This window comes from Silene latifolia, chromosome Y (assembly GCF_048544455.1).
Source record: "Silene latifolia isolate original U9 population chromosome Y, ASM4854445v1, whole genome shotgun sequence".
Classification (NCBI taxonomy): Eukaryota; Viridiplantae; Streptophyta; class Magnoliopsida; order Caryophyllales; family Caryophyllaceae; genus Silene; species Silene latifolia.
The window spans coordinates 26,775,929-26,788,157 of record NC_133538.1 but is presented as its reverse complement, the minus strand read 5'-3'; the positions used below and the strand labels follow the sequence as shown (position 1 = coordinate 26,788,157).

Sequence of the window (12,229 nt, the reverse complement as noted above, 5' to 3'; positions counted from 1 at the left end):
TGGAGGATGAAGGTGATCTTTTGGCAGTGAGTATCGAAGATCCTATTGAGTCTTGGGTCTGGTATATCATTTCACGCGTCTCCATATAAAAATTCCTGTCATAAATTTATTGGTGGAAGGTGTGGTACTGCTTACTTGGCAAATGGTAAAGCGGTGCCGATTATGGGAAAAGGTGATGTTGAGATACGTACCTGAAGTGGGGGTAGGTGGGAGCTAACAGATATCATGTTCATCCCGAACTTGAAAAAGAAATTGATATTTGTTGGAAAGCTCGATGAAGCAGGCTACAAGGTTGTCTTTCAGGAAAGTTCCTGGAAAATAGTCAAGGAAGCTATTGTTGTAGCTCGTGGGACTAAGAGTGGAACTTTGTACACCACTGCAGGGTATAGTGACATAAGTTGTGATTGCTCAAGGGATGAAGAATACAGTGGTTTCACGAGACTTGTTGCAGGATCCGAAAACTAAGCATAGTGCCTTACACTAAGTACCGTGGAAGTAAAGTCAGTGGCTTGAAGGCGGAAGGTGGTCCGAGAATGCACAAGGTGAAACTGGCATGCTCAAATGTGTGCGAAAATATAAGTAGTTCTACTAAGGCAAGAAATGATGTTTTGTTTAGGTGGGAGTGCATACCCCAAAAAATGATGAATGAAGCTCGACAAGTATGGTTGCCTTTGGGAAAAAAGTTGAATGGTAAATGGTCAAGGATGGGTAGTACCTTGGCTGAGCTCTTCCATTTAACATGAGCAAAGACATGGCCGAATTAGGTGAAGAAAGTAAGTTTTGGTGTTACTTCCATAATTGTCGGAAGGTGGGATATTGTTAGAGTTAAATCCCTCCATTATGGAGTAGATGTTTCTTGTTGAAACGTTATAAAGATGAGTTACTAATTGACCAATAACTTACTTGTACATTGATAGAGTTATGAATATAGTATAATTTACATGGAAGTTATAGCTTGGGATTTAGCTATAAAAGGAGAGTTTAGTCTATGTAACTTGTATCCTCATTCCTCATTGTATATCTATTGAGTAATCAATAAAAATCCTAGTGCGACTATAGTGAGGACGTAGCCAAGTTGGTGAACCTCGTAAATATTGTGTCCTTGTTATTTTTCCGATTCTAATTATCTTTATTATTGTGTGAGTGGCTCATACCAAAAATCCCTACAGTGTGAAAGATTAATGTGCAGTAAATCAGTAAGCTGTTGCTGTCTCCTTTGACATCAAAATGTCTCACATTTAGGCATGTACTTATAACATTCTTTGCAGTGATGTAGGCATTTCAGATTAATGCATTTCTTGGCGCCTTGTGGTGTCTATCGAGCATATCGTCTGTAATGCCTGCGTGGCTACGAAATTGATCTAAAACATTGTCTGGTCCGGAGAAACAAAGAATATGTAAGTACTACTTATAACAAAACATTGCAGTTCACATGAAAGTCATGTACAAATGAATATCGTTTGAGGATTAAGCTACATAATGAAAGATGTCAATTGATTTCAATCAATACAAAACTTATAAGAAATCAACAGAAAAAGGTATTCGACTTTAAAGTCTCATTCTTAAGGGCAGGAGGTATAACAAAATGCCAAAGCCTTCCCACAGACCTGATCATATTCTTCCTGCAGAGGAACCTAAGAGCATAGCCTTTCTCAACTTTCCTATCCACGTCGTGCAAGAATACATGGGTTTTCCCAGGCCTCGTCCTTGTCCTTGCCATCACTGCAGCTGTTTATATTGCTGCCATCCGCCCTGGAAATTCTGGCAGGTACCCTTTTGGGCCGTCTATCATTATTACATCCCATTCTCTGGTTTACACTTCATTTGGTAGATCACTTAGGATTAACCAGATAATATTATGAAAAAAAAAAAGCAAATGCCTTGTGAAACATTATTGAGCTGAGGTACTCTGTGACTTTTATTTCGAAAACAGGCACCATTAAAATTGATTGTCGCTCCATTTACACAAAAGACAATAATTATACTAATGGTTAGACTTTAGAGTAAGAACTTCGGCACTGATGTTTTGAAGCCTGGTTTCACTAGTGCTTCTATAGAGTTACCCAAGGGCATGACAACCCATATGTAGGCTGACCCGTGGAAGAAGATCAACCAACATTGTGTTCTTGACGCTTAACATGGGATCAACCAATTAGCTCATCTAAAACACATATGGTAAAAATTCCATTTAGGCCTATAGGGGCTTTTTATTACTTACCCCTATAGGAATATTTACGACTAAATTCAGTGTGGAGTGATCGTATAGATGTGTTCCAACTAATACATTGTAACTATGGATATCAAGGTCTATTAGACTCACGAAAATACGGTCCATACCCCCCCCCCCCCCCCACACACACACATTTAGTGCATGTTGTATCAAGAGAAAATAAATCCCACCAAATAGCCAATTAATGGGATTTGTTAGCAATTTAGTACGTCGATAAACGGCTGTTTAATAGATCCCATTATTGAGAATGAAACAACCACTTTGTGGCCGTTCAAATTTACCATCCTGCCTTTCAACAACTCAAGCCAATTTGTAGTACTCTCCCCGACTCAACAAGTTGTTTACACAATATAATTTATTCTTTTCTAAGCAGTATTTTAATCAAATGTAAACACTGTTGAGTCACATAGGAAGTACTATAGAACTCAATGAACAACTTACTAATTGTGCTTGAATTCATCAGTTGTCATATTAACATCGGTATATACAAGAATTCGACTAATAGACTTACAATACTCTTCGTTATACAACTCTAGGATGACACCAATACTCAAGTAAGACTATTGTACGACATATAACCAACCAATCCTATATTATACCCATCAGTTAATGAAAATCTAGGTCGTACGGGCACTTCTCTTAATCAGCCGTCTCGTGTCCGATACCGTGTCGGACACCAACACTCGTCAGACACACGCTGAAACGTGTCGGACACTTATAAAGCCATGTCTAACTTTCTATATTTATTTGGGCACGTGTCCGACGCGTGTCCATGGTATTTTAGTCGTGTCCGACTCGTGTCCAAGGTATTTGGACATCATATGAGGTGAATGGTGTTCTCTAGACGAGAAATGAGCCGTTGAAAGTGATTGATTAGAAGATGAGTTTAGATGAGAAATGAAAATGAGTTATAATCAATGACAAGTTTTAAATTTAATAACAAATACATTTACAAAAATAAAATCGAACTTTTACGATTATTAAATTTAAATAACTTGTCCCGTGTCCTAAATTTCATGGGATGCCGTGTCAGGTGTCCGTGTCGTGTCCGTATCCGTATCCATTTTGGTGCTACCTAGATGAAAACAATAACTATCACGTACTGTGTATCATACAAATAGGGATGGCAGTGTGTCGGGTACCCGACCCAGAACCTTAGGGTCGGACCCTAATGGGGCGGGCATGGGTCTCATTTTTTCAGACCCAACGGGCATGGGTCTTCAAGAAATAATTCGGGTCTGGGTATGGGATTGAGTTACGAGACCCGGACCCGACCTTGGACCCTTTCTAAAAAAAAAAATAAACCTGAAAGTCTTAAACGTATAATTATACATCCATTTTGCATAAAGAAACCCAAGTCTACTCTTAAAATAATTCAAAACCCAGAAGAACACCACACTCACTTTATTCTAGTCTTTTCCCAAATTACTAAACCCTCAATCAAACGCATACACTGATACACAAAATGCTTTTATGAAAATGACGAAAACTGTCATATTCAATCCAGAAGGAAAAAAAGAAGCAAGGAGAAGATAAATGGGATCGAGAGATTCTTGTTGAAGAGGAGCTTATTGCATCAAAATTGCTTATTGTTTGTTCATTTTTTTTGACTTTCCACTTTAGTTACGTTTATATTTTGTATGAATATGAGTGAAATTGTCAGAATTAGGTATGAAATTGAGCGATTTGGGGAAATTTGATAAATTAGGGTTTGTTAGTTTGTTGTAATTGGGGATTTTATCTTAAGTATTTGTTAGAGAATTTTTTGAAGATTGGACCCGCGGGTAGACCCAGACCCGACCCAAACCCATCGGGTTTGGGTATGGATCTGCTAATTTTGGACCCTAGCAGGTCTGGGTCGGGTATGGGTCTGAGATTGGCATTTCGGGTCCGGGACAGGGTTCGGGTGGACCCGACCCGTTGCCATCCCTACATACAACGATCTTACTCAATACAAATACGAACATTTTAATGATCGATTACACAAAAGAGATAATACTAACCTGCATTTTTTATTACCCTGAAGGTGCAATTTAGGAGGCAATCAAGTGGGCTTAACCTTATAATGGTCCAACAAATTCTTAGCATCATAAAGATGAGTCTCATATTTCACAGGGTGCACCCTTAAGTTAGGAGCCTTGGTTAAGACCTTCTTAACCCAATTAGGATCTTCCTCAAGAAACTTGGTGAACCCATTTTTATTAAACGAGACCCACATCAACGAATCATGGCCCAACCCGAAAACCATAAAATTGCATGGGTACATCGAGTATAGTACGTCAAAGCTAACCCTGATCTCTGCTGGTGTTTGTTGGGGGACTTCACGTGACGTTGCATAGTGTAGGATTGCATGGATTTGGATTGGGACAATGTTCCTATCGAACGTTGTTGTGGACGTCCCCGATAGGAATGTTGCATTACGGGTGATACTGAGATTAATTATTAAGATGGCTAATGTTGTTGTCACTGCCAACGCTAACACTATGGTTAACCACGGCTTGTCTATCGACAATCGTCGTGGCTTCATTGTGAATTTGATGAAGGGACTTGGGAAATGGTGTTGGTGATTAAGATGAGTGATTAGATGTATGAAAAATGTTTAGGAGAAAAAGTGAAGAAGGCGTGAGAGTGTGTAGTGATTCATGAGATTAATGTTGGTTGTTTGTTTTGTTATTTTTGGGATGTTGAGTTTGACGAGATTGGCTATATGGCCGGAAAGGGGATGAGCTTGGTTAGGTAACACGTATTATAATGATGTTTGTTTGATGAAATTTCCTCTTTTTGTTTTCTTTATAGAAAAACAAAAAAAATACTCCCTCTAAATACATATGTTCTTCCATTTTATCTATCTATATTATTAAAGGAAGCTTTTTTCGAGCGATTATAGAGAATACAATTTTTATGGGAGACGTGTAATTATCATTTAATTAACTAATCAATCAGTCTATCTATCTATCTATCTATCTATCTATCTATCTATATTATTAAAGGAAGCTTTTTTCGAGCGAATACAATAAGTCCAACTTTTATGAAATTCTTTCGACTAATAAATAAATATAAATAATCAATAATATTAGATCATCATCATCTACTCGAAGTCCTACGGACTAAAATTGCATAGTTGTGTTACTCTTGGTTTTAATAGTTTAATGGTAGATACGTAATAAGAAACTAGGAGTAGAATACAACCCAACTTCTATGTGTGTGTATATATAGGATATATGGTTTCTGAGATTTTCTTGTGTGCAGATTTCTTTTTTTTTTTCTTATTATATGCATAAAAGTTGTATTTTGTATTATGCTAATACTCCGTTTTTCTTATGCATAGGAAATTGTTTCGTATCAAGATCATTAAGATAATTAATGTTACTTTTGGCTTTAATGGTATGTAGATCCTTTTTTTATTTTTTTTATACATAGGAAACAGAATAATAACAAATCCGATTTTCCCACAATACATGATAATATATTCTAAACTTGCTTATTGATATTGTTTTACTATATTTGATTATATACTCTTTTATGCAGTTCTGAGACTAATTGGACATACATTACTCCGACCTAGCTCCGTCGATTAAACACAAAGCCACGTTCAATAGCATATATGAATGCATTGTGTAGTTTACTTTAATATGCTCTTTAAGAATATTCTAATGGATCTTATTTGTTACTTTGTAGTTTTTATGTGTAGGTAAGCATAGCGGTGTGTTGGCTTTGTGCCTTGGTTCTGTAAACCGCCGCTTCGAACGACTATGTAGGGTATCTGTTATTGGGCTAGGTCTGTCTTGGGCCTTTATTAGGTCATTCTGTATTAGGTCGTAGAGAGTATTATATAAACTCTCTAAGCCTTTACCTACCAGTCATACCGTCTGAATCTATAATCTAAAAACTCCTCACATATCAATAAAACTCTCTCTCTTATGTCATGTGGACGTAGCTAACACACCGTTAGTGAACCACGTAAATCTATGCGATTGTCTCTTTATTGTTCTTTTATTTGTTCTTTCTTGCTTCTGTTATAACAAACTGGTATCAGAGCCTTCGGGTTCCTGACCAGCGAGAAAGATGTCGGCGATTAACATAAAGATCGATCGCTTTACCGGGAGGAATAGTTTTAGTCTGTGGCAGACCAAGATGCGGGCTCTGTTAAAGCAGCAAGGGTTGTGGGCGCCGCTTTCGAGATAAGAAGACGGAAGGCGAAGCGCGCTCTCGCATTGGCCGCTACCGGCCGAGATGGCGTCACGGAGGAGAAGGCACATTCAACGATTATGTTGTGCCTTGCTGATGATATCATCACTGAAGTCGCGAAGGAAACTACTGCAGCCGGTCTGTGGAAAAAGTTTGAGAGTCTTTATATGACCAAGTTTTTGACCAATAAGTTGCTTCTGAAGCAACGTCTGTTTAGTCTAAGAATGCAAGAAGGTATGCCTCTTCGAGATCATTTAGATCAGTTAAACACAATTTTACTAGAATTACGTAATATTGATGTTAAGGTAGAAGATGAGGATGCCGCATTAATTCTGTTAGTTTCTTTACCGTTATCGTATGAGAATTTTGTACAGTCTTTTATGGTGGGTAAAGATACTATTACTCTAGAAGATGTTAGGTCGTCTCTTCATACTAGAGAACTGCACCATAAGGCGGCTGGTACAGGTACAAACAATCAGACTGCAGGGTTAGCAGCCAGTGGGGGTTATGGACAGGGAAATTTGGGGAATCAAAAGTATAAGAAGCCTTCTTATTCGGGTTCTTCTAATTCGCTTGGTACTCCGGTATACGGTAATTCTAGTTCTTATGTTTCTAAAGGTCCTAAACCTACTGATGTCTGTAACTACTGTAAAGGGAAGGGGCATTGGAAATTCGATTGTCCCAAGAAAGATAAACAGAACAAGTCTAGTACTGCTACTGCTGGTGTAGCAAATGCAGGTTCCGAGGAAGATGATTATGCTCTAGTTACGGATATGGTCGCGCATCACATTGATGTGTGGATTCTAGATTCTGGAGCATCTTACCATATATGTCCGCGCAGGAGTGGTTTACAACTTATGAACAGGTAGATGGAGGCACTATTTTTATGGCCAATAGTGCTGTTTGCAGGATAGTTGGAATCGGCTCAGTCAGGGTAAGGACACATGATGGTAAATTCTGTACATTGAACGAGGTTAGAATTGTCCCACTAATGACAAAGAATCTGATCTCCTTAAGCACGTTAGATAGTAAGGGTTTCAGCTTTCAAGGTGTAGGTGGAGTTCTGAACCTCTGCAAAGGTTCGAATGTGGTTCTGAGGGGTATCAAGCATGGTACTCTATATTATCTTCAGGTATCTAGTCCGTCGATTCATTTCTTTGTTGCATCCTCGGATGTTGATAAAGAAGATTTGACTAAGTTGTGGCATATGAGGCTTGGTCATATGAGTGAAAGGGGATGGACTCTGTTAAAAGAAGATCTTCTGTGTGGTCACAAGGTCAAGAACTGGATTTGTGAGCATTGTGTATTTGGGAAGCTACATCGCACAAGTTTCCTAAAGCAGTGCATAGGACCAAGGGCACACTTGATTACATCCATTCTGATTGTTGGGGTCCTTCTAAGGTGGAGTCTTTGGGAGGTCACATGTAATTTGTGTCTATTATTGATGATTATTCCAGGAAGACTTGGATTTATTTGATGAAGCACAAAAACGAAGCCTTTACTCACTTTAAGCAGTGGAAGGCATTAATGGAGAATCAAACTGGGAAGAAGGTCAAGAGGTGCGAATCGATAACGGCCTAGAGTTTTGTTGTTCGAGTTCGATGAGTTCCGCAAGAATGAAGGGATTGCTAGACATCGTAAACAGTCCGAGATACACCTCAAAAAATGGTGTAGCAGAGCTAATAAACCGACACTTACGGAGAGGCAAGGTGCATGCTCTCTAATCTTTGGACTAACAAGAAGATTAAGGCGCGTGGGCGTTAGTACAACATGCTATCCGATAAATCGGGGACCTCACACGAGTTTGAATCTCAAAACTCCATTTCAGATGTGGTCTGGTAAGTCTGCTGACTATTCTATTTTAAGAGCTTTTGGTAGTACTGGTTATTATCATGTTAGTGAAGGTAAGCTTGAGCCACGAGCTAAAAAGGGAGTATTCATGGGCTATGGGGATGGTGTCAAGGGATACCGTATCTGGTCTCTATCTGAGGGTAGGGTTATTTTGAGTAGAAATGTTGTCTTTGATGAAAATTCTATGGTTAATCCTACTGTGAAGTCTTATATGTTGTCAGATAGTAGTAATAGTGTTGATAAACAGGTGGAGCAGCAAGACACTCTTGATGAGAGTGCACCACAAGAAGAAGATCAACCACTACAGTTCGAATCCGAACTGTTCCATCGATTCTTCATTACGATTCGAATCAGAGTTTGGCCGTGAGCGGTCAATCATGCCTAATTTTGGGAAGCCTCCGAATAGACTTGGTTTTGAAGATATGGTGGGTTATGCACTTCACGTTCTTCGAGGAGGTGGATCGACTTACATGAGCCATCCACTTTCAAAGAAGCGACTACATGTTCGACCGCCCAATGGCTTGCTGCCATGGGAGATGAGATGGAGTCCATTAAAAGAATCAGACCTGGGAATTATCCAAGAAGCCTCAAGGGAGAAAGGTTGTTACCTGTAAATGGGTCTTCAAGAAGAAATAGGGAGAGACTGCTGCTAAGGTTATAAGGTATAAAGCTCGATTCGTAGCTCGTGGGTTCAGTTAGAAAGAGGGGGTAGACTACAATGAAATATTTTCGCCAGTGGTCAGACATACTTTCATCAGAGTGTTGCTAGCAATAGTTTCACATCAGGATTTAGAACTCGAACAACTAGATGTGAAGACAGCTTTCCTATATGGAGAGTTGAAAGAAGAGATATACATGACTCATTGACGGTTTCCAGATTCAGGGTAAAGAAGACTATGTTTGCAAGCTGAAGAAGTCCTTATATGGGCTAAAACAGTCTCCGAGACAGTGGTATAAAACGTTTGACAGCTACATGTTGGAGATTGGCTAGAATAGGAGTCCGTATGATTGTTGTGTTTATTACAACAAGCTGAAGAATGAGTCTTTCTTTTATCTGATCCTATATGTAGACGATATGTTGATAGCTGCAGAGAGCAAGTCTGATGTTCAGAAATTGAAGGGTCTTCTCAGTGCTAAATTTGAGATGAAAGATTTGGGTGCAGCAAGAAAAATTCTGGGAATGGAGATCTACAGGTATAGGAGCAAGAAGAAGCTTTTCTTATCTCAGAAAGGCTATATTCAGAAGGTGCTAGCAAGGTTTGGCATGTCTACTGCTAAATCAATAGATACTCCTAGTGCATCGAATGCACATCTGTCTGTTGCTTTCTCACCCAAGTCAGCTGAAGAAAGGGAGTACATGTCCCGAGATCTGTACTCTAGTGCAATGGGTAGTTTTATGTATGTTATGGTCTGCACTAGACTTGATTTAGAACAGTCAGTCAGTGTGGTGAGCCGGTTTATGGGTGATCCAGGTAAAGAGCACTGGCAAGCTGTGAAGAGAATTTTTCGGTACCTTAAGGGTACATCTGATGTTGATCTCATTTATGGAGGTGATAGAGAGTGCCTTGTGTCAGGGTACTCAGATTCTCGATTATGCGGGAGATGTTGACAGCAGACGATCAATGATCGGTTATGTTTTCACTCTTGGTGGTTCGGTCAGTTGGAAGGCTACATTGCGACCTCTGATTACTTTGTCTACTCACCGGCAGCAGTATATGGCGTTGACGCAGCAGACTAAAGAGGGAATCTGGTTAAAAGGATTGGTCGTGATTTGTGTCTACATCAGAGCAAGCTATTGTATTCTGTGATGAGTCTTAGTGCAATATGCTTGGCTAAAGATCAAGTCCATCATGAGAGGACTAAGCATATAGATGTGAGATATCACTTTTTGAGAAATGAGAAGAGGATTAAGGTGAACAAAGTGGGTACCGCTGATAACCTTGCTGACATGTTCACTAAGCCAGTTCCGCATAGCAAGTTCCAACATTGTTTGGACTTGCTAAATATCCGCAATCTGTAATTGCCCTCTTGGGGGCAATATCTGAGGGGGAAGGAAGAAGAGCTTTCTGGTACATCTGGCATTTATGGGAATGCATCTGGTACATCTGTCTGTTTGTGAGAGAATTCAAGTCAAGGTGGAGATTTGTTGGGTTTGTGCCTTGATTCTGTTAACCGCCGCTTCGAACGACTATGCGGGGTATCTGTTATTGGGCTACGTCTGTCTTGGGCCTTTATTAGGTCATTCTGTATTAGGTCTTAGATAGTATTATATAAACTCTCTAAGCCTTTACCTAGCAGTCATACCGTCTGAATCTGTAATCTAAAAACTCCTCACATATCAATAAAACTCTCTCCCTTCTGCCCTGTGGACGTAGCTAACACACCGTTAGTGAACCACGTAAATCTGTGCGTTTGTGTCTTTATTGTTCTTTTATTAGTTCTTTCTTGCTTCTGTTATAACATGGTGGATGACAAGTGGATCATAATGGAATTGTATTAACAAATTACCTATAAAAGACCTCCCTAATATAGAAAGGTAAACAAGTTAATGAGATACCCTAAAATATAAGTAATAGGTGAACAAATGATCAAGACGGGAAGAGAGTCTAAGTTATTCCATTTAATTATTGCATGCATGTATCTTTGTAATCCTTAGTGATCTAAACAAAAAATTGTTCTCCTATCGGGCAATCGATAGGCTTGCAGTGTACGGTCTACTATTGAACAATTTTTCCTTGATATTTTAATTCTTTTTTTATTTTTAATTGACTTTTGCTTCAATTTTAGTTTTTAGTGTATATTAAAAATAGTAGCGGGTCATTAGCTATACCTGTACGAGAAAAAGAGTCAATTCCGTAAGACAATAAAATTTCATCTTGAAGATAGTCAGTAATGATTGAGGTAAGGCATGTTTATACTTTATAGTTATATCGAGTTACTCCTATTAACTTCCTTGCATTTATTCAATATATTGGATTCGATGATCACGTTTGATATTTATCTTAGATTGAGCTATTATTTACGACTTTTATAAGATGCATGGATTCACCATACGACCTCCTTAATTTACTTTGGTCAATTGTGAAATTAATCCTCTAAGTTTCAAATTTAATGATTAGGTCCGTAACTTTGATAAAGAGTGAATTTCCACCCTTTTTTTTTGTTTTCATCATATTAATACGCCAGCTATGATTTAGTTACTATAAGAGCCAAACGATTGCGAAATTGCATAGTATAAGCTATATTGCTAAATACAATAGTATCAGAGCTTCTACTAGCTCGGAATACATAAAAAATAATAATTTTATGGCTTAAGATCACGTAAAGAACTAAAGACCAATAATTTACATACGAACTATACCACTATATATACGTATTATATATTTCAGCTTTTGATCACTATTTCTTATTTGAAGTACTTTCTTTTAATTGTATAATTCATGATTAATGATAAACATGGCAGTATACAACATCTATTATGTAAATAGCTAGGTACAAAATTAAAGTGTTACTTTTGGTCCTGATCAACAACAAATAGACTACGATAAACATATGATAAAGAGGTAGGGAAAAGTGGTCTCTCAGTAGTTTAGTGAAAGAGCGTCTCTCCTAAGTTTTAGTGTAATAACACTTTTATTAGTTCATGACAAACTCCAAATAATATAAAAGAAACTTAATAGTTTATTATAAAAACGAAATATGTAAAATATGTTCTTTACCGCATATGGTTAATGGAAAATTACCATATGGTTGTTTACCTCTAATCCTCTATCAATTTAAGTAAAATTAAGATGGTTATAAACTATTCTACCAGGTAGCACGTTAAAATTATTAAAAAGATTCTAACAAGTGGCCAGTGCATCGCACGGGCATTAAATCCAGTATATATATAAAGCAGGAACTTTTCGAGCGATATTAGAGAGTCCAACTGTTTTAGAATTCATAACAAGATTAGATTTC

General features: G+C 38.2%; 1 pseudogene; it reads right to left on the bottom strand.

The window, feature by feature from the left end:
• Positions 1 to 1,525: 1,525 nt before the first annotated feature.
• On the bottom strand, positions 1,526 to 4,757 carry LOC141627748 (arabinogalactan O-methyltransferase 1-like; annotated as a pseudogene).
• Positions 4,758 to 12,229: the final 7,472 nt, after the last annotated feature.